The following is a 27,699-nucleotide window of genomic DNA, read 5'->3' on the forward strand; positions in this document are numbered from 1 at the left end:
TATCTCCGGTGATTATCTCCAGAGATGTAAGTCAGAGTGATAGGCAGATATACTCTTCTTATTTTATACAGTCCTGTTTTGTTTGATTTTGTTACTATAAGTATATGTTATTTTCACAATAAGAAAGGCCAATCAAGACTTTTTAAAGTTTTTAATGCTAAGGTACTATGTTACCTTTATGTCAGACATAAAGATGCATACTTTATGCATACTTTATGTCAGACATAAAGATGCATTCTCACAGTCATTCATTTAATCAACAAATTATTTTGAAGCATTTGGGATGTAGCAGAGTGTGAAATGGACACAAATCCTTGCCCACATGGAGTTTATATTCTAGTCCAAAATCAAAAATCAAAAATAAACACAATGAAAAAAGTAAATTATAAATATATAAGAAAGTAATAGTGTGACAGAAAAACAATAGCACAAGACAAAGAGATCCAGAATGCTGGACATGGGGGATGGGCATTAGTTGGTGGAACTGAACTTTTAAATACGATGGTTGGAGTAAGCTCATTGAGGAGATATCTGAGCAAAGACTTGAAGAAGTTCAGAGAGTTAGCCTTGTGGATATCTGAGGGAAGACACTACCAGGTAGAAAAAGCAGAAAGGACAAAGGCCACAGTTAGAGTGCTCCTCATGTATTTTGGGGAAACCCCAGGGAGGCAAAGATGAGAGAGCAAGGAGGTGAGGAGCACAGGGAGTCAGCAGGTAAGAAGTCAGATGGGGGCAGGTCAGACAGAGATGTAGAGACCATGGTAAGGGCTTTGTAAGTGCCTGTTATATTCCTAGAGTATATGGCAATACAGACGTTCTCTCTGACATCTGACAGCATTTATAACAGTGATGCACCACTAACCCTTCCCATCCCTCCCAAAAGTGTGGTGTTGAGAGGGTCCTTATAACTTTGAACTATTTTTTCCTGTAAAAGTTTCTTTATGTATTCTGGGAAGTTTTATGAGGATTTAACCCTATTTTTAAGAGTCTTCTCTGAGAGGTTACAGTATTGGAACTTGGACTATTTGCAAAGAAAGCTCTTAGCTATCTTATACATGATCCATTGCAAAGACAAAGCCTGCCACCAGCTGCAGCGTCTTCTCAGAACAGAGAAAGGAGATCATCAGCCATGGGTCTACCAGTCACCCTGACACACAAGTTTGCATGACACCAATATAATGAATTTGAAATGAGCCTTGAAGACTACTGCCATCCAACATCCTTGACCGACGAAGGGACCAATTAGAGACAAATGTACCCTCTCCGCCAGGAGTACCAGATTGTGAATGTCAGCTCTTAAGCAAAAGAGATTTAGGCTTCCTGAAGAAATAGTTTAATCTGGTCAAGTTTGAAGAATTTTCTCTTTTCATAAAACTTTTTTTCCAGTTTTATTGAGGTAAAAATTGATATATAACATTTTAGTTTAAGGTGTACAACATGATTTGATATATGTATGCATTGTGAAATGGTTACCACAATTAGTCTAGTTAACAATCTTCACCTCACAAAAGTTACAAATTTCTTTTCCTCATCATGAGAACTTTTAAGACCTACACTTTTAGCAACTTTCAAATACACAATACAGTATTTTTTAGAGCATGATTCTGAGATTCTGAAGCCCTCCTCACCTTTGTTTAGGCACCCCAGAGTGTGTGTGTGTGTGTGTGTGTGTGTGTGTGTGTATGTGTGTGTGTGTGTACACATTTATTTGTTTGCTTTGATGTTTATTGTAATGAAAAAAGCAAGACAGAAAAACAGGAAACTGTGTTCTCGTCCTGGCTCTTGCCTCTAATTTTTGATCTGTTAAATAACTCAGTAATAATAACAGGACAGTATCCTGCCTACACTGTAGGCTTGATATAAAGATAAATGAGATAATGTGGGAAAGCTCTATCAAAACGAACATAAGACCTAACCTACTCTAATCACCAGTTGAATTATTAACCATAATATATCATAAATATTCCTGGGATAAATGGGCTATTTAGAATCTCTGGAGGCAGCCAGTAGCCATTCTACCTAATTTTTTGTTTTAATTTTTAAAATTTCTTTTAACTTTCTCTTTATTTAATCTTTTTTATTTTCCTTTTAACTTGGCTTTTCAATAAAAGTACATTGTACACAATTGTGTGATCTAATTATCTGAAGCTTTTATAAATTAATTTTAAGTGTATGCAATAGAGTTTTGAAAAATGTGATGAAGTTAGAAGCAGCTTCCATTTTAAAATAAAAGAATTTGAGGCATGTGGGGTGACTAACTCATCTTGGTTTACCCAGGACTTTCCTGGTTTGAAACCAGGAAAGTCCTGCATCCCAGGAAGCCCACCAGTCCCAAGAAAACTGGAATGATTGGTCGCCTTTGATGCATAAATTATTAAAATTCCAAAGAGAGGTGTAACTGAGTTCCTGGCATTTTGGGGAGGAATAGTACTAATTTCTCGAAGATTTAGAGAGAATCCAGTCTGTTAAAAAATATATGTATATATTTCTGTGAACGACACAGATAATCAGATAAAAGTGATGCTGATTTCTTGTGTCACAGAGAAGGAAAGTGTCCAAAGACTGATGGAGACACGTCAAACATTTACAGGAGCCAGCTCAAATGGACTTCCACTTGCTAAATCTGGGACAATTTCAACATCACAAATAATGATATTAATGAATTATAATGCATTGCATTTTTTAAAACCATGATAGTATGATAATAACAATTTTTAAAAAGTGTGAGGGAAGGAGGAGGAATGTGAGGAGAAGCAGAAGAATGACAGCTAATACATCAGAAGGAATGATAGAATTTCTGAAACCACTAATTTGGAACCACCCACGTAATAATTGATTCAGAAAGGATTACTACTGGATGCTAAAACAATTGGTTGCAAGTTTGCTGGGGAGTCACTTCACACAGTCATTGTATCACCCCCACATAGTACTAATTACAGAGAGAAAACTTACTTTACAATATAGACAGGCACCCCCTTAACCAAGTGATCCAACTTCGCACCACCACCAACCAGCTGCCCAAACTGACATGTTGTGTCTGCTAGGAAAGCACACATATTACATAGGTAGTGTTCCTGCCAAAAATGTTTAATCTGAATCTAATCATGAGGACATAATTAGATAAATCCAGATTGTGAAAATTATCCTGGATGACTGGCCTGGGCTCTTCAATAATGTCCAAGGAAAGGAAATGGGGAGGGGTGGGAGGGGAGGGGAGGGGAGGAGAGGGGAGGGGAGGGGAGGGGAGGGGAGGGGAGGGAAGGGGAGGGGAGGGAAGGGAAAGAAAGGGAAGACTGCTGTTTATTCCATCAAGAAGTGGCATCTATTTGCACTCCATGAATCTGGGCTGGTTTTTGATCTGTGATCCATAAAAGGCAATGGACATTATACTAGTTCCAGAGGCCAGGCAGCTTCTGCTTTTTCTCTCTTGGACCTCAGCTGCTATGATATAAGAGTACAGGCTACCCTGATGGAACAAGAGGCCATGTATAGAGCACATAGAGGATGAGACACCAAGTGGAGAGAGAAAACACTGGGAAATGAATTGAGGTTACTAGCTGAAAGCACCAAAATCCCAAACATGCGAGGGGCTGTTTTGGACCCTGCAACCCAGCCTAACCCAGGTGCCAGCTGGATATAGTTAAATGAGTGACCCCGTCGGTACCACATGGAGAAGAACCATCCTGTCAGCCCATAGAAAGGGGGAAATAAATAAATAAGTAAATACATAGTTATAGTTTTAAGCCACTGAGTTTCAGGTTGGTTTGTTACACATTAATAGGTAACTGACACAAAAACTGAATGCAACATATAGATATAAAGGATATACTTGGGATAACTGGGAAATTTTGAAAGGACTGGATATTTGATAATATTATTATATCAATGTTATATTCCTTAGATGTAATACTGGTGTTGTGGTTACATAAGACAATATGCTTGTTTTTAGAAAAGCACGCTAATATTTGGAGGTGGAATGTCATGACATCTGCAACTTTCAGGTGGTTCAGGAAAAATAGTATCTGTCTCCATTGCAGTCTCTGTCTCTCTATCTCTGTCTCTCTGTGCTCATACATACATAAACACACACATCTGTGTACTTTATATCTTATATAAGCAAATGTGGCAAAAGCAACAATTGATTAATTTAGGCAAAGGATTATACAGGCGTTTATTATACTATTCTTCCAACTTTCCTGTAGCTTTGAGATTTTTCAAAATAAAACGTGGAGAAAGGGAAATAAATGAGTTAAGATATTTCAAATAAATTGTGTACTTTTAAATGAAATGCTTTTATTTTAAAATTTAAAAATGAGCACTTAATAATCTAAATGAGTCTTGAAGATAGAATTTTAAATGTCCTGGATATACAAGCCTAATCGTTTGGAACAAATGGAGCATAGTTCAGTAGTAGGCAATTAAGATAGAACGGCAAAAGAGAAAGTTAGGAGCACCATGCAGTAAATAAGCTGTGGGACTTTGAGCAAGTTACTCTTCCTCTCTGTGCCTCAGTTTCCCTGTTTATGAAATAAAGGCTAATTGATGTCTACAGTTGGTTTTAGTTTTATGTATCTCCAAATTGGTATAGTGTCATTTACTTAAGTACACACCACGAAAGGGATAAAACTACAAAAGGAATTGCAAAAAACCAAGCGCAATCTACGAAATAATAAAGAAGAATCTTAGAAACAATTTTCTTAAACAGGAGTGTCCTTGGAAGAATGAAATGTCATATAGAGGCAACTGGTTAATTCATGCTGACGAGAACTATCATAGCAAATGTGGCAGAGCAGGGTACGAGACAGTGTAGGGGGTTGGGGAAATGAAATTCAGCACACCCAGAGAGGAGCCCCATTGAAATCCACCTCTCATAGCCACTGCTAACCAGATTTTCAGAGGTGACCTTTCCTCAAATCTTACTGACAAAAATGTCTATAACTTAAAGTTTATTCAAAATAATTCCACAGCAAATAATTCATTTCTACAGTTCCTAGAAAGCAAATAATGACCCTAGATATATCATCTACCTTCTTTATATCAATGCAATATTTCATATGGCAGCTATACGTTAAAGGAAAATAAAGCATGGACCCGGGCACTTACAGGGTGCCAGACTTTATACCAGGCACTGCCCTGTGTTACTTTATTTAATCTTCACAACTTCGAGGGGTGGAAAAATGAGGGAAGACTTGATAGTTATCAAAACTAATTATACCAGAGACTTTACACCCCTACTAAAGAAGAATGGCTTAAAAAAAAAAAAATGTTTCATTTGTGACCCAAAGGGGATTGGTTATATCATGTATATAAAAGAATTTCTGTGGGGATCACTATATACTGGAATATGCTTCTACAGAGGTTGCAGGATACCTCCTTGAGGTTGTTACAGGCAGGTAAGCAAAGGTCAAGTGGCCATAGGGGAGGCCTGGGTAGGAGAGACGTTTCCTTGGACTGAATCAGGAGACCTGGTCCTCCTTGTGACTCTGTCACTTATTAGCTGTGGGACCCAGAGCATGTCAGGTGGCCTCACTGAGCCTGTTTCCTTCTTCCTATGGGATTGCATTAAGCCTTATGGCCTTAATCTCCCTTCCACTTCTAACTGATTCCAGACCCCTAGGGTTTAGTCCACACCTATCCATGTGTGAGCCATTGGTAGCACATTTTTGCTTTCATAATTTTTTATAACATTTAAGTTTTACAGCTATAAATAGGTAAAATATAGTAAACATTGACAATTATTTTTTCTCAAAATTCCAATCTTAAAGAAAGGAGAGGCCTGTAAGTAGGAAAGAATAGTTTTGAGAAAACATTCTAAACCATTGAAATCAAGACCTGAGCCCCCACTCAAACATTCATTCCACATGTTTACCTCCTCTCTCTCTCTCCAGAGACCCTTTCCCAATGATAATAAAGTATTGTATAAAGTCTTAAGGACAAAAAGAACTAAAGAGGAGTCTTCTGTACACAGGGGGTTTCAACACATTTTTGGGAGCTGAAAAGCAGAACAATGAGAAGCGAGCCAATTCACCTGAGAACCCCGGGACGCTCAGGGACTGGAGGTGGGATGAGAGTCACCAACTGAAAGCCTGCATGTACACAGAGTAGTTGGACCCCAGGTGCCGTCTCAGGCCCTGCCAAACAGCTTCTGCCAAACAAGGAAATCAACTGAGAAAGAAAATGACAGGATCCGAGTTATTGGGGCTCTGATACAGAGGTACACTGATGGACTGTTCCAGTAAGAAAGCTATGCATTATATTTGAGGGTAACCATCCAGATTAGAGCAAGAGGAAAGAATGCCCATGACAGAGGTTTCCAGAAGGCCAAGGGGAAAACTTCACCCTACATATTTGAACATTGAAAAAAAGTCACTAAAAGTTGTATATCAGATCTGAAAGAACACATAGAAAAAAATTAAAAGGATAAACAAAGAGGATATAAGTAAGAATAAATGGCAAATACGTGAATGTTCATAACAGCATTATGCATAATAACAAAAGTAGAAACAACCCAAATCCAGCTGATGAATGGATATCTATGAATATCTACACAATGGAATATTATTTGGCAATAAAAAGGAATGAAGTACTGATACACGCTACAACTTGATTGGACCTTGAAAACATCATACTAAATGAAAGTAACCGGACACAAAATACATATCGCATGATTCCATTTATATCAAATGTCCAGAATAGGCAAATCTATAGAGATAGAATACAGATTAGTGTTTGCCTAGAGATGAAGGAGGTGGGCAGGGAGAATGGAGAGTGACTGTTAATGAGTTCTATGTTTCTTTTTGGGATGATGGAAATGTTCTAAAATTAGAGTAGGATGATCATTGCAAAACTCCCTAAATATACGGAAAATCATTAAATTGTACACTTTAACTCTGTGAATTTTGTATTATATCTCAATAAACCTATTAAAAACAAATAAATAAATGGCAAAGTAAGGCAAATCTTGACTCCAAGTTAAAAGAAAATGTTCAAGAGAGCAAAGATAATTGTATCACACTATATAGATGAATTTGCATAGTTATAATGTATATTATTGATTTAACAAAAATGTCAATATACTAGGAGGATGGAGGGTTGGGATAGGGAATATAGGGGAGGTATGAGATGGCTCCTCACCTCTCATAGCAAAAAATTAATAACAGATTGTGCCTAAAACTGACAAATCAAGAAATGTTACAGAAACAGCATATTACTTAAGAATTGAAGGTAACTATGCCCAAGAATTCTAAGAGTAGCAGCTGTTGCAGGAATTGGGGCCCGGGGGTGGAGGTAGGAGCTATGATATTAGTACAAGCTTTTTAGTGCTACCTTCTTCTCTTTTAACCTCGTGCATTTATTACTTTGATAAAAATAAAAATTCAGTGTAAGACAAGTTCACTTTTACTGCCAGCTCAGCCTGTGACGGGGCATGCTAACTTGAGCCTTAGCCTGGGACAAGGCATCACCATTGCTCCACATTGGCCCAAAGCTCTCAGCAAGCAGGTAGGCATATCAGTGCTGCCTCCAAACTGACTCATCCCAGTGTGGCAAATTCTGAACCAGGATTATTTGCTAAATCTGCCTTGAGTGGGGAACTGAAGAGGACCTGATCTCTTTGGGGTTTTGAATAGAAATGTTCCCGTGATACAAAATCATACAGGTACTACCAAAAAAGAGATTAAGTGTGTGAAAAACTGTCCTTTACATCAGGCATCCTCGGGATAATGTGGCTGATGGATCTTACTAGGTCCTGTTTTTTTTTTTTTTTCAGATGAGAAAACGGAGACCTAGGAAAGCTGGACAGTATCCAAGGTCACAAAATATAACAGAGGCAGAACTCAGCTAAACATCCCTAAAGACATAAAATACTTCCACCGGACCGCAATTGCTCCCCCCGAGCCCCTAGGCACCATAAAATGTGTACCATGTGCCCCCAAGATGAAAAGTGGCTGATGCCAAGCATATTTCACTCACTGCCTGCATTTCCGACAATATATAGTGGAATGTTTTCTAGATCCTTTCCATATCTGAAATAAAATATGTAAATAAAATTGAGCCAGTCCTGAATCTTTTTATGTCTCTTCTTCTCACTTCTTTATCCTTTTCCCTAATTATTTTTCAACCATCATGTCATGTAAAACCATATTTGTGTAAACTAGATACATGTGCGGAGAATTCAACACCAAAAAGGGTTATTAAGTACTAATTTTTAAGCGCTGCTTTGGCTTCGAAAAACTCACATCTGATCAATTCCTTTAGTTCTAAGATCCTGCCCGATATAGCGCTATATCAATTTCACAGTTAACATTTTTTAGAATTGCTATATAGATTGTTATTATCCATCAAACGTCATTTTTTCTGGGTCTCATAAGGAATAGCAGATATATAGATATGAATGTGGATATGGCTGTGGGTTAATCAGCTAGATAGATAAGGATACAGATACAGATATAGACATCACATCTTTTCTCACATGACCCCCATTTAACCGAGGAAGAACCAGGCACAGGCAGGAGATGGATGAATGAATGCACACTGCCTCCAATTAGTTTCCTCAGTCCACTCCACATAGCCTGGATTTGCATGTTTTTATTTCGGGGAGCCTTCAGAATGATGCAGGAAAATGCTGCACAGACCAATTGTTTTGAAATGTTTTTTACCAGCAACACATGACACTTACACTCCTAACAGCAACAATTCCATTTTAGACCATAACTCTGGTGAGCATCTGCAGCAATAACTACCTTTTCTACGTTGACAGGTGGCTGATTAAAGAGGAGGAATGTATCTTTAAGTTTGCTGTCATGAAAAAAATATATGTGCCACCCTCTCCAATGGTTCGGCACCTCGTGATTCCTCGCGGTCCTTTTCCTTCTGAGCAGTTCAATTAGCGGGAAATCTCTCTCTGATGGACTGAAGCAGCTTGAGTGAACGCCCGAGCGCTCAGCCAATTAGGCTCATTTGAAGTTGCAGAATTGCCTTCTTTGGTGTTAAAACCCATGTCAAACACTGGGTCTAAGATCATTTGTGCTTCAAAATGAGATTGACAGAGCAGCTGCAACAGGGGGCATGCCTGCTGGACGACTTAATTGTGGAGCCTGAAGGGCCATCATGAACTAGCGTGTGGAGACCGCCTCGCCACTGCTGCATTACAAATGCTCTTTATTAACAGCGATCTGTAATCAATGGGCTCAGGCTTTTTGCCAGAGCCCCCAAATCAGTCAGACGGGCCTCTGCGTCAGGGTGGGCGGAGCCACGCCCGCCCCCCCCCCCCGCCCCCGCCCCCGCCCTATCGAACTGGGAAGAGAAGGCTGTGTTGTCTCTGCCTCACTCTTGGGTGCAATACTAAATCAGAAAGGGACCCTCCTAATCATTCCAGGGGCTCCTTTCTCTCACAACTGCTTAAATATTCATTAGCCCGGGTAAGTGCAGCTCACTATACATACAATTATATATTAGTGATGTGAATGAAACGAGTTGCTATTGTTTCGACTAAGGCAAATGTTCTAAATTAGTTCAGCATTATGTGTAAGGGTAACTTTTTTATCAGAAATAGAGAGGCTTAAAAAATATATATCCGGATGTAAATGCATAGGTACCTAGAGAGAGAGACACACAATTCAGTAGATGTTAGGCGACAGTAGGAGTTAGGAGGGCTTTTGTTAAATAGACAACAGGTTAATTTCAGAAATTTAAAATCTGTTTGTTTGGAAACAGTCTGTAAATTCCAATACGGATTTCCTGTCCTTTAAAAGAAATCATTACATAGCATTCTTTCTGAAAGTGTATAATGGGAAAAGCACTGGACTGGGAATCAGAGAGCTGTGAGCAGCTAGACCAAGCCCCACTGCCAGTGAGCTGTGTAACCTTGAGCAAATCATTTAACCTCTCTGGCCTGCCTAGCTTTATCTGCAATACGTGTAGGACAGATGAGTTGTAATGTCCATGAAGTTTATTTTATATTCACCTTCTCTTAAATGTGTTTAGTGTTATTTCTTTCACTCTGTTGTATAGGAAGCCCTTTATTCTACAATTAAGGCAGAAGAAAGGAAGAGTACAGATGGAGTGACCAACCACCTTGCCTCAGCCTCCTTGTGCTATTCTCATTTGCAGGTATTATTTTTACAAAGTCTTGTGTTAAGTGCTATGCAAGACAAGGCAGTACCAAAATCAACTGGGCCCTGCTTGCCAAGAGCTGAGTTTACCAGAGCGAAACAGACCAATAGATAAACAACACACCAGTTCTTGTGTAAGGTTGCTTTTCAGTTCAGTAATAGATCCAACTGCATCCTATCCAAGGCTAGTGTGTAAGGCCACCCTATGTGTGCATCACACAACTGCAAGGAGTACCATTCACGTAGACCACCAATTGAATGGATAATGTCTAGAGTTGTGCAACATGGCAGCCTTATTCCTACTAGATCAAATCAATAAGTGTCACACTCCACTAATTTCTGAAAGGGATAGCATGAGCTTCCTGCTTTCTGATCATTATACTCTAGAAATGAGTTCAGGGAAAGTATATGAATATATATACTTCATAAAGTATATGAATAATACGATATTTATTAAATAAATAAGATATAAATGGTAAAAGAAATTAGTGAAGACAGCAATGAAAAAATCATAAACTATATGAGGCGTGATCAAAAAATATGGTAAATGTTTAAATTTTAAAAAATTATTACAATAAAACACACATTGCCATTAATCCCCCTCAAAATACTCCCCCACCTTGCTTCAAATACACTTATTCCATCATTCTTGCCACTTTGTAAAGCAGTTCTGCAAGTCCTCTTTAGTGAGTGACTTTAGCTATGCTGTCTTGGCTCCCTCAATATTCTGAACTGATTCAAAACGTTTACTTTTCATGGTAATTTCGACTTTGGGAAAGAGCCAGAAGTCACACGGTGCCAGATCTGATAAATAAGGGAGATGAGGACAGACCATAATATTTTTATTTGACCGAAATTGCCATACCAGAAGCAATGTGTGACATGGACCATTGTCATGATGGAGGATGAAATCATTTGCCCATTTCTCAGGCTGGCACACTTTAAAACATGCCTTCTCTCAACTATAGCTCACACCTAACTGACTGCACCGAGCAAGTTTAAACTTGTCACACACTAAGGTCCCACATGCTGCTTCCCATATTGAAGATCCCTGCCCTTCCATTGGATGGCACTGGGTAGCAGCATTTACTGTATGTTTTGATCACATGTCGTAGATGATTATTATTAAAACTATAGCATGGTCTGAATTAGAGGAAATTATATATCAAAGTGCTTACATTGTGCCTGGTACATAACAAGCTTTTAACAAATGTTAGTTTTTGCTCCATTCATTTTTACAATATTTTGCACAATTATAATATTTGAAAAAGGGAGAGATTGTTTTAGTTTGGGATATCCAAGGAAGGACTTATACAGAAAGCAAGATTTGAATGAAATCTTTACTGTAGGTGAAATCTGAATAAGGAAAATATTAAATCATCAGTTTAATTCAGATTCCCACAAAGTGTGCCTAAAATGGTGGGCCTCAAGGTAGAACATCCTGGACACTCAAAGGCCTGGCCATTTCTCACCACAGGATTCTCAAGGGTCCAAAGTGCAACCATTCACTTAGTAGCCAATAGTCTATTGGAACAGTCACAAGGCTCCATGTCACCCTCATCTCCCCCATTTTCTCTCCAGCCAATTCTGTAAGACTACTTCAGTCCTTCAAATTAGAAGGGTTCCACCAAGCTGATTCTACATTCCCAAAGCCTCCTAAAAGTTTCCCTCAAGCTGACCTGGCTGCTAGCTCAAATTCTCAAAAATAGATGAAAGAGCTTTGAATTGAAGAATACAATATTCTACTTTCTACTGAGACCGCTATCGCTTATCAGATCCCTCAGGTCCAACCAGAACAAAATTGGACAACCACACTGCAACCCAGTAGTTCATAGAGTCATTCCAGTGTGAGGGCTTGGGAGAGGAATAGTAAAGATAATTAATAATAATGAAAATAGTAACACTTACACTTGTATGTTCCAAATACTTTACATAAGAGTAAAATACAAAAGGTTAAGAAACTCATTTAACCCTCAAAATAACACTTTGAGGTCAATACAGACAGTCCCCAACTTATGATGCTTTGACTTACCAGTTTTTTTATTATATGATGGTGCGAAAGTAATACAATTCAGTAGAAACTGTACTTAGAATTTTGATCTTTTCTGTGGCTAGTGATATGCAACACAATACTCTTTCATGATGTTGGGTAGTGGCAGCTCCCAGTTAGCCATGCGATCACAATGGTAAATAACTGATACCGTACAGTGTATTCATTGTGTTAGACGATTTTGCCCAACGGTAGGCTAGTGTAGGTGTTGTGTGCATGTTTAAAGAAGGCTAGGTTAAGCTATGATGTTTTGTAGGCTAGGTGTATTAAATACATTTCTAACCTATGATATTTTCAATTTATGATGGGTTTATCAGGACTTAACCCCATCATAAATCAAGAGCATCTGTGCTATTCTTATCCACATTTCATAGTGGAAGGAACTGAGACACAGAAACTAATCTGCCCGAGGTCATAGAGCTGTTAAATAGGAGAGCCAGGATCTAAACCCAGGCAAACTAGCTCCACAGTCTCAACACACAGACCTTACTGCCTTTCTCCCCTCATGGTTGGGATCCCCTGCTCACAATGGCTGAGACGCCATGGTGACCTCCAACTGCTCCAATTAAGCTGATTTTCATGACTAGCCCATTTATACTCCTTAGCATTCCAGTCTAGTTCCATACTAAATCCTGCCTGACCACTACATATAATATCTTACTAGAAACCCGACCTCTCTTACTCCTGCCAATTTCAGCACATTCAAATAGACCTCTCTGTCTCCCTTACTTTCCCTATCCCCACCCATTTGAATTCCCCTCCTGGACTCTCAAACTCAGGGAATGGCACCAGAATCAACCCAACCCAGAACCCAAGAGTTATACAAGATGTTTCTCTCCCATCCTGCCTCCAAACAGGTGCCAGAATAAAACATTAAAATCTGAACATGTTACTGCCCTGCTCAAAATTCAATGCTCTCTCTTACCTATAGTATTTAACCTACTCTGGCAAAGCATACAAGATTCTGCATTTTTTGATCCCAGCTACAACCAGTCTCCCTTCACATCAAACCCTGTGCTCTCAGCCATGATGACCTTTGTGTAGTCCTCAGTATACTATTTTTGCTCACAGCGCTGCCCTTTACCATCCCTGTCTAGCCTCCATCACCTATCCTGCATACTGACGAACGCTTCCTGGCCCTTCAGGTCTCTGTTCACTATCAGCCTCTTCCTTGCAACCTCTCTGCATGCACCAATTCCCCACTCTCCCAAATAGGTTAGTTGTCCTGCTACCCTTTGTACATGGCCCCCCTGTAAAGATATCATATCATAATTTACTTTTCTCTACTAACATGAAGTGTTTTCTCCCAACATGTAACCCATCTAATCCTTTTATGTGCATTTCGTTTTTAAACTCAAAAAGCATTTGCTAAATGAATGAATTGGCATTTCTAGAACTTTACAGTGTGATAAATACCTTTATCCTGAATGTATCTTAGGAATACTAATACTATAGTTAACAGTATTCTGACAACTGTGAAAGCATAATAATAAAGTAAAATATTACTATTGCATCCCTCCATTGAATATATTTATAGTTTCTCTGCAAAGTACTTGGAGAAGGGAATGGTGATTCTATTCCTAAAGTCAGGATACGAATTTGAATCCAAGAGAACAAGTTCTTTGGACTATTCTTCTGTTCAAACCAAATTTTCTCTGTCACCTTTATCCTTAACACAGCTTCTAAAATAAGCAATATAAATCAGAATTTTTTTCTTTTAACTAATTTTTATTTTAACAGAAACCCCAACTCTAATTCCGTAAAAGTCCCCAAAGCTAATATTGAAATTTTTTTTTTTTTTTTTTTTTTTTTTGGTCATCTTGCCAAGTATCATTATTTGTGGGAAAATACAGTTCTGCTAAGGCATGTAGGTAACTATGTGCCTTTGGAAATAAATGCCTTTAGTCTGTAATCACCCAAATGATCACATTTGTTTTGTAACACACATGCAACAATTTGTAAATGTTACATTCTAATTTTATTCACTCCCATCAACAGCTACATCCTCTGTAATCTTACACAAAGAGGATAAATCTATGATTGGATGTATATTCATCATCTTTCTAGGATTTTCTAGAACTTTCCCCTGTCTAAGGACATGTCTGATCACAAAGCTGCTTTTCTTTTTTTTTAATTAAAGTTTACTGGTGTGACAAAGCTGTTTTTCAATCTCTAATATCTATCACTTAAAATAGTTGAATGATTACTGTCCTTAAATAATGTCACAGTAATAAAAGAATTAGCATTGACACTTGACACTGTTCATGCTAATATTTTACGCTCTGCATTTTTCCACAGTATGAAATCAAATTGCACATCCTGAGAGAAATGCACATGCCATATTGGCATGCACAGTAGATCAAACTAATGTAGTAAAAACCCTAAATGGAAACCTTCTAAGGAATTTTAAATATACAAGCTACATCTGCAAGATATTTAACTATTGTGCTTTCACCAAAAATTAATGAGATTTAAATTCAGCTTGAAAGATAGAACAACCAAAGTTTAAAGTGCATGCTAAATTTGTATCCTGGGTCAGTCCCTCAGGACTCTACACAGCCTGCTTTGGACAAAATATTTCAAGTTCAGAACAACTGTGGGTGGAGGTAGAGATTCTAACTTCACTACTTCACTCTTCTGTTTATCCCTTATCTCAAAAACAATTCTGTATGCCTTTTAATCAATGTATTAAATATCTTGGCTTAATTGTGAGGCACACATAAAAGGGGAAATTAGAGAGCACAGCTACAGTGTGCTGGTCTATTCTCACATGGATGATTCACACTTGGCATTTGTCCTATTAAGACAGCACTGGCAAGATAAGTGTAATTGGCAAACTAGCGATTGCTTCAGTGCAACACATAACCACTTAGGTCAAGAAACTCCGCTGCTGTGGTTTTAGTCCATATGGCCAACAACAACGCTTTCCTACATACTCCCAGAATCCTAGAAACTAAAGGAACCGTTTCTAAGTATACATACTAAATTATATTTATATCTATTTTTAGAAATGGGAGTCAAGTGTTATTTATTCCCCTTGCAACATCTTCTCTATTCTGGGAGGCGGCAACTCAAAACTGCAATCATCCCTTTTGGAGAATTCCTGCAATTACAACTAAACACTGAAGAACACACAGGTTCACCAACCAACCCACAAAAATATTCAGCTGCACTATTATTTCTTTGGCAGCTTGTGTTTAATAATTTAATTCCATTCCAGTCGCACAGCACATAGCAACACCTTTTTTTTTTTTGAACCAGTAAACTGTGTGACTGTGACATGGAAACATGGAAGTCGTAATGAAGTATGAGTTTGCGTGCTGAGGTGTCATTTTTATAACACAGCATTTTTTGCTAAGGGCACACAATGAGAAAGCAGTCTTTAGCTCTGATATTGAATATCATCAGCCATTAATTCATTATAATGCTATTTTCCAATCTAGGCAATTTATAATGTGTCAAAAATACAGACCAGTGGTTTACATTTTTTAATGACTGTTAAACAAAAGCACTAGAATTTGAAACTACTAAAATACCAAATAAAGACCATTTTTTAGGCAAAGCACCTTTTGAAATATTCACAGGTTCAAGTCTTTTCAGTTATTGATGTTTTCAAGATAAGACAATGAAGCTACGGGTAGTGAAAATGAAATCTGTTTTTAGAAATTGTTTTGGTCCATTTCTATTAAATAGAAAAATACCTGCACACAAAGTCCAAAAGAGCAACTTTCATTTACTTATTAATTTATTAAATTTGGATCCTACCTAATATAATAAACTTAGAATGAAACATATAATAATCACTTTATAGAAAAATCCTTTCAAATTCCTTTCCGTGTGACATAAGCAAGCGAACACATTGAATCGTTGCTCTTTTTAGACCATTTGTAACCCCCAGCATTTGCATGAAATATCCACATGATGACGATTTCAGTTCTACTGACCAGCGAAGACCCCTGTTCTGCATCCAGCCACGTCTACCCCTCTGCCTGGCTATTTGCACAGCCATTACTCATTGTTTCCCCATTGCTAACATTATGTGGCCATAGAAGCCAGCTAGTCTCCTTCTGGCCCCACCTCTCAATATTGCAAAGACAGCAGCGGCAGATGTATCCACATTAGAAAGGCCGCTGGGAAAGGATTGTGAAAGGTAGGAGAGAAGAAAGGCTGTTCCCACATATGATTTGTGAATGATTCCATGAAATTTGCTGCAGAGTAGCAGTATCTTTTAGAGCAACAAACGGCCACTCATTTTTGTTATATTTTGTTTTAATGATTGACATATGTTTCATATCTGAATATACCACCTCTGATCTGCCGGTATGATATAAAGAATACCCAGGTCTTTTTAAATGCTAAGCTTATATCTGAGAGAACTACCCATTTGTTGAGAAGGTAATTATTTTAACTTTGATGTCCCTCACTCTGCACATCTGTTTCAGCTCTTTTACCAGACACACTCACGAATTTATCATTTCTGCATATGTTCCTGGGTTAGGACTGCCCTAGTGGCAGAGTACAAAATAACTGCATGTCTGTGACATGGAAGTCGGTAAATTCTACTGCTGCATTAAGTTTGTTATTCTTGGGATTATCCGTAAAGCACAGTGTTTATTACCTGAGCAGTTCACACTTACAGAATGAAGAGGTACTAATATAGCAACACTTTGTTACCTGATCTGCTAACCCATGATAGCCACTTCCTTAGTTACATAGTTTATTGTGTTATCATCAAGCAGATTTTTCATTATTATTTTTTTTTTTACCTGGAAGCCTAAGCCATTTCTGCTGTACTACATTGCTTCTCTGAAATATTATGTTCAAACCCTGACTCTATTAATTACTGCTTTCATAGCCTTAGGTAGCATACAATTTTCTCATTTGTAAAATGAACAAACCATAATACCAATCCCTCAAAGTTTTGCTGACAAACTGGGGAACTCCTGCCACAATAGTGTTTAACGGCCTTTATAACACATTTCAATGTTAATATGTGTGACTCAGAGCTCATCTGGCCTTTATTGTGTACAGTGAGGTTTGAGGATTAATAACTCAATCCTCAGATGAATTCATGTAACAGTGAACCATATTCTGCAATGCTTTAGCCATATCCTATATGATCAAACTAGCTCTCAAACCTCAGACACAGGGCACGGATCACATCTTGGGCCAGAGGCCTCCACCTAACTCAGGGAGGGATGCCGCTGGCACTCAAACATTACTGTATGTTTTACATCAACTCCATTAAAGCAAATCCTCTCCGATGAGGTGTCTATTGAACAAATTATGCTCTCATGGAGCTCTTAAACCTTTGACCATTTAATTAAAAAAAAGCACTGCATGTCTGTGACGTGAAAGTCATAATGGAGAGAGTTGACATGTTAAGGGTCAGTTTTACAAAATGACGCTTTCACTAGGAGTGTTCAATGAAAAAGCAGAGTATTCATTGTTAAAAAATTATCACAATGGAATACTAGTCTGCCATAAGAAAAGATGAAATAGTGCCATCTGTGACAACATGGATGGATCTTGAGATTATTATGCTAAGCGAAATAAGTCAGACAGAAAAAGTGGAGAATCTTGTGACTTCACTCATATGTGGGATATAAAACTGAAAGCAACAAAGGAACAAGACAAAGGAAAAAAAAACCTCATAGATACAGACAACAGTTTAGTGGTTACCAGAGGGTAAGGGGAGAAGTGGGTGGTAGAAGAGGGAAAATGGGGTCAATATATGGTGATAGAAGGAGAACTGAATTTGGATGGTGAGCACACAATGTCATGTATGTAAATGATGTATTATAGAATTGTACACTTGAAACCCATGTAATTTTACTAACCATTATCACGACAATAAATTTAATTAAAAAAAAAGAATTATGGAAGACTATAAGATTAAATATTCCTCCTCCTCAATCTCATTTTCTAGAGTTCACCATTGTTTTGATGGGTTTTTCCCTGAATGTTTTCTATCCTTTTTAAAGTCTTATAAATATGTGTATATAAAGACATGTTTTATAATTTTACAAAAATAGAACATTTTTGTAGTCTTCCTTGCATGTCTTCATTCACCACGTTGTAGACATCTCTTAGTGTTGGTAAATGTAAATAGATCTACATTATTTGTACAACAGCAGAATCATAATGTACCTAAACAATCTGCCACTGAGAGACATGCAGGTTGTTTTAATGCTTTTCTGTTAAAAAGAATGCTGCATCCATGTATGGACATCTTTGAATGCTTACACGTATCATTCTGCATGACAAATTCCTAAATCTACAATTGCAGATCAAAGGTATGTGTATTGTTATTTTTAGAGGTGCCATGTAAAAAGTTTGTACCAAGTTATACTCCTTGAAACAATGTACAACTGCATGTTTGCCAAAATATTAGCCAACAGTCAGAATCATCAATGTTTTTAACTTTTGTCAATTTGTTAAGTAAAACAAAATTGCATTATCATTTAATTTGCATAATCACTTTTATGATTAAGCATCTGTTCAATTGTTTGTAGCTTATTTATTCTTATTCAGGGAATTGCCAGTTCATCTCCTTTCTCATTATCTGAGTGGTTTGATTCTTTCTTTCTTATTGACTGCTAGCCCCAATTAGTTATTATTTCTTTTAATATCCTGAAATATAGATTAGGTATAGATAGATAGATAGATAGATAGATAGATAGATAGATAGATAGATAGATAGAGACAGATGGATGCATAGATAAATATAAAGATATATAGATACATAGATATATGAATGATAGATATAGTTAGAAAGATAGATGGAGAGACAGATAATATTTTCTCATTATTGTTCTTGTCAGGTTTATTTATTGGTAACTTTCTTATACAGACGTTTTTAATCTTTGAGTAATCAAAATTGACAATCTTTCCTTTGATGATTTCTGGGTCTCATTCTCAATGAGAAAGATCCTCCCCATTCTAAAATTTTAAATATTCTACTCTGGTTTTTTTAATAGTATCAGAGGGTATTTTTTTAATCTTTTGATCTTTAATTGATTTGCTAATAATTTTACTAAGTGCCTGAATACATAATTTCATCAATGAGGCATATTATGGAACTTATTGTTATAAATAAAAAAATTTTTTGCACATAATCTCACTAGCTCCATATTACATAGTAGCTGTAGAAAATAAGATAATGCATGTGAAAATTTATAAATGGCTAAACACAGATGGGGATTAATATGATGCTGAGCCCTATTCTTTAGCCATTTATTTATATTACCAAAGTGTAATCATACTTTGTTTGGGTACCAGTAGTAGAAAACCAGTTCTGATTTACTGATTTAAATCAGAGTAAGAGTGTTTTATTAAGAAATTCATTGGCATAAACTTAATGGAATAATTCTCCCACAAAAACTGATATTTGCACTCAGTTTACTTTGTTTTGGCCATAATATTGCAACCTGAAATGTTTAAAACAGAACCAGTGGGTGACAATCCTGTGATATTTGTTCTTCTTTTATTGAACAAACGTGTATGTACCTCACATATGTAAAGCTTCAGGATTTGTACTCAAGGGATACAGTGGTGAAGACAACCCAATTCTCTTCCAAGGCACTTGCTCTCTAGTGGTACAAACATACGTGCACTAATTACTCAAAAAGAGGTGATATTTTATGTGCAAGGTTGTATGAAGAGTAGCCAGCTCAGGTTCCAAATCGTAATTGTGTGAAGATGTGATCTTCTTTAAATCTCCTATCAATGTCAGATGCCTGAATGGGAAGCTTCCCAAATGACTATGAACTACAGATGTGGTTTGTTTGTCATGCGTGGTGTTTTTTTAAAAATTCAATTTAGCTACCAACATTCTAAACTTCTGAGATTTTACACTAAAATATATAAAAATTGTATGTTTTCCGGATAAAAATGGGAAGATCAGCCAACAGTGGGCTACCATTTACTACTTGGTAACAGATGAGACAATGCTGGTATTGGCTTTCCCTTTTGGACTGGGTGAGTACCCTCCAGCTTACCACAGTCTGTACCCCACTCCCTATTGTTTTACCTGCTCCTTACATTTCTGTTACCTGTCCGCTTCCTGGGGTCATATCTGGGGTCAGTTGGGTCATGTCTGGGGAATTCCAGCAACTGTGACCTCTCCCTCCATGGCAAAGTCAGGAACACCAGAGAAAATTCCCTTGCTCTGAAGAAAAGCCACTTTCATGAAAGATACATCATAGATACTCTCAATTTAAAGGCATATTATATTCTGATCATCTAATAACCAGAAATGAAGAGGGTGATGAATTACACAGACTATTAGGAGTGATTGTAAATGGCTTTGTGTTTCAAATATCTCAATGAGTGCTTAGTAATTTACTCCTCTAACAAAAGGAGAAACACGAAAATGAAGGCACATGGGACCCAAATAATACATTTGCTGTTACCATATCCTAAACCCACACGGAGAATTACCTTCATGGAAATCAGACTGGATCTTTCAATAATGCAGAAGTAAGAAATCTGAGGAGTTGGAGGGCACTGGCAGGTGTCTTCGCAGCTGTACAGCCAAAACCTAAAGTTACATGTCGTCTGCAAGTGTTAGATAACATTACATCTTGAGCCAAATTCTTAATGGGGCCTCAACCTTGCTTTTCAGATTTGTGACAGTCTGGGTGAAAGCAAGCATATTCTCATGATTTTATCCTTGGTGCATCACCCAAGTTTTTAAATATTTTCTTTTTTCTTTCCTTGTCTTTTTTCCTTCTTTCCTCTCCCCTCCCAAGATCCATGCTGTTCAAACGTGAACATCTTGATTGGCATGAAAGAATGGAAACCACTTGAGGAATTTTCTTTCTGCCTTCTCAGATAAATAAACAACTTTTCTCAGTTATTACATGTCATAAATTTTTTTAAAATTTCAAAACATCTCAGAATTCATATCTACATCCAAGGTGGATAGCTATCAGCATTCATAATAAAGCCTCCCATTTAACTGAAATAATTTCTTCATTAATCAAAATTGATTTATCTTAGCAGTTTCAATGCAGGGCTTAATATTATCATTTGTAATATGCTTAGTCACTCCTAATATTCCTAAGCATTTAACATTTTAATGAGGAATTTGAGAATATAATGAATGCTAAATAATTTTCAAGCCTTCTTACCCACTTTACAAACACAAGAAAACATTAGTTTGCTGTTCTTATCATATTCTAACACTATTGTTGTTATATTTTGAGACTATAACCAAAGAAATCATTTGGTTTAATTTGATGGTTGCCCTTTCTCTCTTCTGTCTGTCTCTCTCTCTCTCTCTCTCTCTCTCTCTCACACACACACACACACACACACAAATACAAACATATACATATCAGTTGTGACTACTTCCCCCTGATTCCATAACAATCCACTGTTATTTTAATTCTTTGTTTTCTTGAACTAACTCTTAAATGCTAAAAACATACTCTCATTAAGTAGCTTCTCATTTCTGCAGAGCCACTATTTCTTCAGAACTCTGTAACCAGGGAAAAACAGCCCAGGTTATACATTCTTCCTGGTATGATGAAGAGCAACACTCTACTTTCAAACTAGAGGAATCATCTGTAGTGTGGTGAAACCAAGGAACCTTCACTGCCCTCCAGATGTTTGGCATTTGATCATGGGCGTGTGACAAAGTGTGGTTTCAGTCATTGGAGTCACAGTTCTCTTCCACTTAGGTGCTTCCTGAGTGTTTTCCAGCTTATCACCCTGACATTTAAGGTAGTCAGTCCCAGGAAGAGGACCCCAAGTCCTTTTTCTTGATGTCTAGATTCAATGAATATCAAGTTTCTCTCTTTCTCTAGGAATGACTCTTTCTGTTAAGCTCCAGATTTCAGATGTTCAAAAATCTTTGAACCGTTAAAACAGGCGCAAAGCAAGGAAGATTTCCTGTTACCTCTCTAGGGTCCCTGACACATAGAAATAATTTTTAAAAACTAATTTATATATTTTTTTCTTTAAGAAAAATATAAAACATCTAGCTCAACTGCTTTTTAAATTAAGGACAGGGTAACTAAAGATTTATTCAACTAGTAAAACAAATATTTTAAAAAGATCTCCCAAGCCCATTTTATGTCCAGTTTGGGGCAAAGAGGAGAAAAGTGACAGTGAAGAAAAATCCCAGAAGAGGAAAGAAGCTACCTAAAGAGAAAAGTGAAATGCAGAATAAACCAAACTGTAAGGAAAGTATTTTTCTGAGTCCTGTGAGTGGTTCTAGGGAATTATCTGAGGATGGGGTTGTGGAAACCCCTATCCCCAAATTTGTAGTCAGCTGGGCATTAGTAGGGATAATTTGGGTACTATGTTTACCGCTTGTGTCTGAAGTAAAGACAGTCGTATGAGACTGAGACCTTAACCTGTGGAGTCTGTGCTAACTCCTGTTAATTAGTGTCAAAATTTAATTGAATCACTGGAAACTCAGTTGGTGTCAGAGAACTGGTTGTTGTTAGTATGGAAACACCGTGTGCATTTGGTGTCAGAGAAAATATCACACACCATTAGTCTTCTAATTTTCTAATGTTGCTACATATCCTATATCCAATTATATATTCATTCATATTTTTTCATGTCTTCTTTGTTTACTACCATTTTTATGGATTCAATATAGGCTGAGGAGATTATAGCATGTGTTCATGACATCCACAATTGATTTTTTTCTCCAATACTTGGATATAACTTGATTTATTTTTAATGTTAATTACTTATATAAATGAATGTTTGAACATATCAATGTAATTTCAAGGCTTTTTATTGTAACACTGGTTTGTAAAAGCCAAAATCAAAAATCAACCCAATATATACATATCTAAACAAATAAATAAATGCCACTCCTATCTAAAATCCACATTTGAAAATTAAAGAAAAAAGTAGAAATCTGCCTTTGCCTTCATTCTACCCCTATTCTCTTTGGCTCAGATAACTACTGTTATTGCTATGGTCTCTGTCATTTTGGACTTTTTCCTTATATTCTTATATTAGATAGATAGATGATAGACAAAGTCTAGTACGATAGAACATTGTTGTGTGACTCGAGTATAAATGTGAATGAGTTCATACTAAGTAGGTTATTCTACAACTATCTTTATTTAACAATATGTCGTGAAGCTCTTTTCATGCTAGGATGTTATTATATCATTCTTTTTAACTACTAAGTATTATTTCATAATATGGTTATACCATATTTGTTTAGCCACTTCCCCGTTGATAGAAGTTTAGGTCAGATCATAATCAAATAGTTCAATATTATAAACAAACCTTTAAACATCTTTTAAAATGTATTTTAAATGCCTCTCTGAATACATGTCTAAGTAGTTTTATAATTAAAAAATCTGGAAATAAAATAAAATCGTTAAGTTGAAATATATATTCATTTTTAACTCACATAGGTAAATTATGAAAATGTTTCCTAAAAATGACTGTCCCAGTTTACACATCTAACAAACTTTGTGGAAAGTACTGAGTACTATCAGTCTTCTAAAATTTTTGCCAAATTGATGAAGGTAAAATATATTTCTGGTTTAAATTGCAATTCCGTAATTACTCATGACTGAGCATATTTCATTTGTTCATTAGTCATTTTCATTGTTTTCTTCTATGAGTTGCCTATTTCTAACTTTTGCCCATTTTCTTGTTCAGTTATTTGTCTCTTTTATTGATTCATAAAAGTATTTCATGTACTCTATATATTAACTCTTTGTATTACACATTACTATATTTTCTTTCAATCTTGTTTTGCTTTTTAACTTTGGCATCTTTCCTTATATCAAAGTGCTGTTTTTTTTTAAATTTTTGGTAATAGAATTTGTTTACTTTTGAAAGATTTTGCAAGACCTTTATTAATATTCCAAGACATGCTATCAGCATCCGAATCAGAAGTCAGTAAAACATCAAAATATATTTGCTCATACTTTAGGAGGACTAAATCAAATATTTTCTGAAAGTTATGAAGACATTTAAAATGTTTTAATTTCAATAATAATAGTTACATTTTTATATATTACTTCAAAAATGTTTCAAGATAAAAAAGGCACCAGGAATTAGTTAAAAAGACAAGGATAGTTACTTGCCATTTGCAAGAAATTCTATTTAGATCTTCACCTCACAATCTATATAAACATAAATTCAGACAAACTAACAAACTAGAAGTTTAAAAGAAGTGTCAAAACATAAAAAGTTATAAGAAGATGAATACTTATCTGATCTTGGAATAGGGTAGAATTTCTAGGATTAAAAATTATGGAACAAATTATAAAAAGTAAAAAGACTAATAAATTTGATTTATAAATGACCTGTAAAATCTTAAAGTAAACTAAACATTTAAATAAATATGATAGACAAAAGAATAATATTTTGGCTTACAAAAAAACCCATGTAGACTGATAAGAAAATATAAAGACACCCAAGGGATAACTGGGTAAAGAACTTATACAATTACAAAGCAAGAAACACAAATAATAAAAGATTTCAACTTATAGTAATCGAAAACATTAAATTAAAATTGTATGATCCCAATTTTTGCTGGATTTAGTTTAAAAATGAGCTAATCCTGATTGGAATGAGAATTGTAGTTGAGGTTAAGGTTAGAAGAGCACACTCCTTCACAGCTGATATAAATGGTACAACCTTTTACAAAAGCCAATTGGCAGGTATCAGGAATGTGAAAATGTCCAGGCCCCTTGCCTAGGAGTTTTCAATTTAGTAATTGATTCCAAGGAGATAAACCAAAATACAGATAAAAATTTTAGCACAAAGATTTGTTCATAGTATTATTAGTAAAAGCCACACACCAAAAAGGCAAAAAAGTAATAATCTAAAGGCTTGACATTATTAATTAATTCAATAAGTATTTATTGACCACTTACAATGTCTGAAACCCACAGAGGGGCTATCGATTTAGTGGTGAACAAGTCCTTGTTCCAGGAGGACCAGGACAAACAGTGAATGAATGCATGAACGAATGAATGAATGAATGAATGAATGATTCCATCAGCCATTGCCCTAGAAGCCCCCTCTGCAGATCTTGGGGAAAAGTCCTGTAGGCAGAGGAGACGGCAGTGGAAAGGACTTGAATTCCCCGAGGGAACTTGATTTTTGAGTATTTGCAAAAAAGAAAGAAAGGTCAGGAGGGAGAAAGGAAGGAAAGGAAAGAGAGAGGGAAGGAGGAAGAAACAAAAGAAAAAATAAAAGCCCATGTGACTGAGCTTAGTATTAAATCTCACTGTAGGAGAATGACTAAACAGTACATGCATCCTGTAAAACACTGTTTAGCACTGGAAATGATATATGTTTGCAAACGGTGTCTAGTCATATGAGAAACACTTATGATACAATGTTAGGCCAAAAAAGGGGCCAAAATTGTATATATTATATTGTCACAACTATGGAAAAAATGCATGGAAGACCCAATGGAAAGAAAACTACAATGTTAAGAATAATAGCTCCTAAGAAAAGGTGGTAAGATTTTCTCTTTTTTGGATTGTATTTTATTTTTTTCAAATTCTCTATAAAGAGAACATATTAATTTAACAAGGCAGAAATCCTTAAAACCAGAGAATAAAGAAAATACATCTAGTGAGTATTTCACTCAGCAAACCAAAAGAACCTGCTTAAAGCTACTTATCTTAGCCTTTCTTCACATAGACTACAGAGATTTCTCATTGACTTGTGCTAGTTTTCTATTTCTGACTCACGCCTTTTTATTTTGCTGTCTTATTGATACATTTTATTAAAGTCAGATTCTCAGAGGTTCTGGAACAAGACATTTAAGCAAACTTCACACCACTGTGTCCCATCTCACTCCCATCCATCCTACTCCCACCCCACTAAATTTAATATGCTGAAATATGAGAGAATTTGAGTGCCAGCTTGCTCAGATGATGGAAGATCTTGACAGCAACTCCATCCCCTTGTAAAAACTTTCAGTCAGCATGAAACCTACTTAGTATAATAAACACCACAGCATGAACTATTTTTGCAGGTGAGTTGTCCTGTGGGCAGCCCACCCATAAATTAAGAGGACAGGCTAGAACAAGAAAAGTGGCTCCAAAAAGAAGAGGGGGGAATGGAGTTTAGCCCCAAACCCCCCACCGACTGAAGGTCACAGGCCTGTTGAGACTGACAATTCATTATAATTTATTAGTGAGAGCATTTTTCCTTAAACCAGCAGGAGCATTAGAACCTGACACATTACTTTTAAAAACTCAATAGAAACTAAAAAGGTTTTCAGAGGACATGAAATATAGATCTAGCCAGAAAGGGAGATAAGGTTTATGGCCTGTCAACAAAACTTTGATTTTCTAGAAAGCAAAAAGACTTTTAAAACGTAATTAGTGGATGCTATCATAGTGAAATTATAAGCCACCAGGAGTCTCCCTCTAGCTTATGGTTGACATTCAGAGTTTCTAGCATTATTTATAAAATATTCAAAAAGGATTAATAGCTTATGTCACTATTAACGTGAGTGGCTTCTAATCTTATTTTCAACTCCCAATTTGAACTAACTTCACTATAATTTCATTTTAATCTTGCAACTATCCAACAAGTCTTCAAAAGAGCATTTTAAAAAACTGTATCCCATGTAATACTAATATCCAAATGGCATTCTGTGGGGAAAATAAACGGATTCACTGGTCAAAAAAGTTTGAGAAACCATTGAGTACTGTACCTCCTCCCCACTCAGCACACATTGACATGTTAAAGACTTTGGAAAACCAGGAAGCAAAGAAAACTGTTTCTTTGTTTACACCAGTACTAACATCTAAATGTTTTTGTACAAGGTATCTTTTAACACTAATGCCCCAGAGACATTGGAAACAAGCTTCCTGAGAACAATGTGCCTGCCTATCAGAAGTACAGCGAAGAAAAATATTTGTCTTAGCCATGTATCGCATAAGCATCGGCTACTCATAAGAATACTGACAGTTTCTATACTATTATTTGGCAGCATCGATTTCCTTTCCAGAGATTCTAAATTCTTATTGGTTCTAAGCATGATTGGGACCCCAGTATAAGATGGAGGAGGATTGAGTGATTCATCCAACGGCCTTCCTCTCTCCCCTAAATCTCTCTCTCTGTCTCTTCCCCTTCTATAAGAAGTCATGATGTAAAAGGCTGTACAACAGATATGATGATACTCAACATGTGTTTTCTTGCCTACGGTACACCTGGTAAATAATCAATGAGCCCAACAACCAAATCTTTGTTATTTCTGAATTCCAGAGTGCCTACAAAACGCAAAGTCTAATGAGAACATAGTAAAATACTAAATATTTTTGTTCCGCTGGCTGATTTCAACCTGATTTGGCCCACACAACATTTGAATTTTTACCAGGGTTGACTAATGTTTCTTTGTTCTTTCAGACTTGAAATGGAAATGTAGTTATAGTGATATAGAGCAGAAGCAGTGATTTAATCCAAGAACGAGCGTCATCCATAATATAAGAATAGTCAGCTTGTGAGTCAAGTCAGATGTGCTTTTCTTAGTTCCACCTTCAATGTATTTTGATGAAATGTTCATAGTATGTGCATATA

This window comes from Rhinolophus sinicus, linkage group LG05 (genome assembly GCF_036562045.2).
Source record: "Rhinolophus sinicus isolate RSC01 linkage group LG05, ASM3656204v1, whole genome shotgun sequence".
NCBI classification, from domain to species: Eukaryota; Metazoa; Chordata; class Mammalia; order Chiroptera; family Rhinolophidae; genus Rhinolophus; species Rhinolophus sinicus.